Genomic DNA, 4568 nt, shown 5'->3' with positions numbered 1-4568 from the left:
CCACGTCGTTGTTCCTGGGTAGCGCTAAGAGTAGTTCATCAATGACTTTGATGGTCCATAACTCGGACCCCAGTGGGCGGATTGTGGACCACGAAACATTTTTCTCTATCCCTACTAGTTTTCGAGATATTTGACTGGATCACTTCAGATGGTCCACCCTGTATATAATATAGAGCATCTTTTTACACGATTGTGTTAATCTTTGTGCGATTATATGCGACAATGTTGAGAGCTTCCAAAGTAAAAGATTTCAATTCGATACCTGCGTAAGTTGAAAACCAATCCGACATCTTGGCTGATGAGAAGCCGCGCTGTGTTATTCTATGTAAACGATAACGATAAAGTGTACCTGGTGTCAAATTTGAAAAGGTCGATAATCCGCCATTGCTCTACGGAAAAAATCTACCTTGGATAAAAATAGGCAAAGAGCGCATAAACGTTTATTTTAAATGTAATCGAGAGAACTATCGTTTTCTTAATCAATCGATTGACAAGACATATGTATACCTAATATGCAGAGTATAAGAGTGAAAGAAACGTTCTCGTTTGAAAAATAGATTTTTCTTTGATTCTATTCCTATTGTGTGAAAAACGCGAACGCAAACATAAAGAAATAATTGAACAAATCTATGAACGCCATCGTATGTTGTTTGTCTTGTTCGAGCTGCTCTTTCGCGATGTCTGAAATACCCCGATCGACATATGTATGTGATACACCTAAACTAAATCGTTTAAAAATCAATATATTTGTTACATTCTCTCTAATCCAGCTCCTTCTATTCCTTTCGTCGATTTTCGATCACGTCAAGGAAAAAGTTTGTTGACGCTTAAATCATGGTAATAAATGGCTAAAGCGATTAAAATTAAAAATAGCATTTACCACTATGGTTGGACCCCAAGTGTCGACGGAAACGCTTTGTTGAATAATATAGCTTCCAGGAGGATGATGTTTAATTATTAGCGTGTTCATTCCTCTGCAGTGTAAAGTGACATTTGCGTCAGCTTTCTCATTTATTCTTGGATAAGCTATCGTAAAATAATTTTAATATATATATATAATAAAATTTTAATATATATATTTATAATATTCATACGAGATGTTTTCTTTATACGTTTTGCAATTCTGTTGCACGGCTTATAACTTACGCTCAAACTCGCCAATAGGTTGCGTACAATGATTTCGGCATGATTCCTGAAACGATAAATTAATTATGCGAGCGTAACGAACGTAACGAAATGTTGTCAGTATTGATAAATATTAGAAAATTGTAATATAAGGCAATTAATTACAAATATGTCTGTCTCGTTGCACTAAATGCATACAGGGTGTTCAGCGTAACAGTCCGCACGATTTTTTAGACACTTGCGACAAATAAAAAAAAACATTGTAAGGTGATTATCCATCTATTTCATGTTGGCTACAACATGCGATAAAAAAATTTTTTTAATAAAAAAAGTCAAGGTTATCTTGAATTTTTTAAACAGCACCATACAATTTTTTTCCATAATATTGTAGGGATCTTCAAGACGAATTCAACGCATTATCAAGATTGTAACTTTTATGTAATGTTTTATTGATTTTATTACATAATATTTATCACAAATACTCATTAGTAAAGGAATACTTACATGAACTTATTAACTTATGTGAACAAATTTTATTGATTTTATTGATATTTAACCTTTATAGACGGTCGGACTGGACACTATAGCGGCCAGCGGAAAACTCGTTGACTCCTCGTGACAGAAAAAATCCATCGGAGATAAATCCGGAGAACGTGCCGGCCCTCGAACTGGTCCATATGTACTTATAACACGATTTCCAAAGATAATTTTGAATAAAAATAGTATAATAGCTGATTTTTTTCTATCACGAGGAGTCAACGAGTTTTCCGTTAGCCATTATCGTGTCCAGTCCGGTCCTCTATAAAGGTTAAATATTAATAAAATCAATAAAATTTGTTCACATAAGTATTCCTTTATTAATGAGTATTTGTAATAAATATTATGTAATAAAATCAATAAAACATCAATGAAAGTTACAATCTCGATAATGCGTTGAATTCGTCTTGAAGATTCCTACAATATTATGGAAAAAAATTGTATGGTGCTATTTAAAAAATTCAAGATAACCTTGACTTTTTAATTTAAAAATAATTTTTTTTTAATTTTTTTATCGCATGTTGTAACCCGCATGAAATAGATGGATAATCACTTTACAACCTTTTTTTTTGTCAGAAGTGTCTAAAAAATCGTGCGGACCGTTACGCCGAACACTCTGTATATATGTATGTATGTATGTATGTATATATGTATATATATACAGTGACCGGCATAATAAAGTGACCACCCATGTATTATTTATAAAATATCTTAAAACTAAAGTTTTTAATGAAAAAGTATCCTATTATCTTGTGTTCTTGAAAAGGTGATTACCATACCAAAGGTTTTTTCACAAAAATTACATGAATATTTGCATTAACACGCAATTACAACTTTATTTAACAAAACAAACATTTTCATATATGACAAAAAAAAGTGACCGACCAACAATTTTGGGCGTCTTCGTTTAGTCTTGTTGTAAATCCTCGATGTATAACACGGAAAATGTAAACAAATGGCGACCTGTGGCTATACCTGTTGTTTATTTACATTTCGAATAAGGCGCATCAGTAATTGAAAAGTAGTGAATATGGCTGGTTGGCAAATTTCTTATCAGATCCGTAATCTGATTATAAAAGATTGTAAACGCGGCGTTTCGCAGCGGAAGATTGCTCAGAAATATGAGGTTAGCAAAAGTGCTGTCCAAAAACTGTATAAGAAGTTTTTGATTACTGCAACGGTGGCTGATCAGTCTGGAAGAGGTAGAACGCGAAGCACAACTTGGCGTGACGATGCAAATATCATACGAATGGTGAAGAAAGATCCAAGTATAACTATCAGGAATCTACGTGAATCTCTCCAGTTATCCATATCCGACCGGACAGTGCGTAGAAGACTACGTGAAGTAAATCTACAAAGCCGTTTCGCACGTAAGCGCCCCTTGATTAATAAAAAAAACAAGAAAAAGCGTCTCGAATTTGCCAAAAAATATGCAAATAAACCCGTGAACTTCTGGAAACAAGTTTTGTGGTCGGACGAAAGTAAGTTTGAACTTTTTGGACGCAAACAACGGCTTCGTGTGTGGCGAAAAGCTGGCGAGGAGCTTCGAGACCGACATCTCCAGAAAACTGTAAAACATGGCGGAGGTAATATTATGGTATGGGGATGTTTTTCTTGGGAAGGCGTGGGTCAATTGGTAAAAATCGATGGAATTATGACTGCTGACACTTACACTGATATTTTAAGTGAGAATTTGGAAGTTTCGTTGACCCAATTAGGCTTGGAGAACAATTTTATTTTTCAACAGGATAACGATCCCAAGCATACCGCCAAAAAGACAAAGAAGTTTTTTACCTCCAATCGTATAAAACTGCTTGATTGGCCTCCGCAGTCCCCAGATTTAAATCCCATCGAAAATTTATGGTCGATTTTAGACAGAAATGTGAATAAAACTGAAGTCACAAACAAAAATAATTATTTTCATATGCTACAACGAGCCTGGGAAAGTGTCGATCCCAATCATCTACATAATCTGGTCGAAAGTATGCCCAGACGGTTGGCGGCAGTCATTCAGGCCAAAGGAGGCCATACTAAATACTAAATTTAATTTTTCTTTATGTATAAATTCAGATTTATTCAGTGGTCACTTTTTTTTGTCATATATGAAAATGTATGTTTTGTTAAATAAAGTTGTAATTGCGTGTTAATGCAAATATTCATGTAATTTTTGTGAAAAAACCTTTGGTATGGTAATCACCAATCAAGAACACAAGATAATAGGATGCTTTTTCATTAAAAACTTTAGTTTTAAGATATTTTATAAATAATACATAATTGGTCACTTTATTATGCCGGTCACTGTATATATGTATACAGGGTGTTGTATGTGTGTGTGTGTGTGTGTGTGTGTATATATATATATATATATATGTATACAGGGTTCCAGAGTTAGCGGAGGAGCCGGCGTACATATTCCTCATAAAAAAGTAAATCGAAAATGTTAATAGCAAAATTTTAAGGCATCAATAGTTTTCAAACGGTGAATTAAGCATTTGAAAATAACCAACCACAGGGCATAAAATTCGCGCCGTCAAGAGCGCGCAACTATAAGCGGTCGGCCGCGTGAACGCTTTGACGGACGTATCGCTCAACGGCACGGTACCGAACGAGTATTGCAAAGTTTCGTGAAATTTCTATATTAATTACTGCTGTATTTTTAATTTGAACACCTACTATAAAAATTTTTAAAACATCTAAAATGTAATTTTCAATAATAATACAGCTTATTACTTGTGTTACGTCCAAGCCCTTGGAAATACGTTTAAACGAGAGAGACAAGGATGGAGTTGTAGAAGGTATGGAAGGACGTTTAGACTTTATCTCGTAGGTATACGCGCAGTGGCGAACACCTGAGAGTCGGACGCACTTCCTATCGCTCTGGAATATGGGTCAACGTCCTGAAGGGA

At 34.8% G+C, this 4568-nt stretch overlaps 1 long non-coding RNA gene across 1 annotated transcript; it reads right to left on the bottom strand.

Annotated features, from left to right (window-relative positions):
• Window positions 1-268: 268 nt before the first annotated feature.
• LOC108765137 (uncharacterized) lies at window positions 269-1198 on the bottom strand. The gene is made up of 3 exons (XR_001940307.1): window positions 1147-1198; window positions 881-1026; window positions 269-389 (listed from the first exon to the last, which is right to left on the bottom strand). It is a non-coding gene; the product is annotated as an uncharacterized LOC108765137 (long non-coding RNA).
• Window positions 1199-4568: the final 3370 nt, after the last annotated feature.

The sequence above is a fragment of the Trachymyrmex cornetzi genome, unplaced genomic scaffold (genome assembly GCF_001594075.2).
Source record: "Trachymyrmex cornetzi isolate Tcor2-1 unplaced genomic scaffold, Tcor1.1 scaffold1169, whole genome shotgun sequence".
NCBI classification, from domain to species: Eukaryota; Metazoa; Arthropoda; class Insecta; order Hymenoptera; family Formicidae; genus Trachymyrmex; species Trachymyrmex cornetzi.
This window is presented reverse-complemented; position numbering and strand designations above follow the sequence as displayed.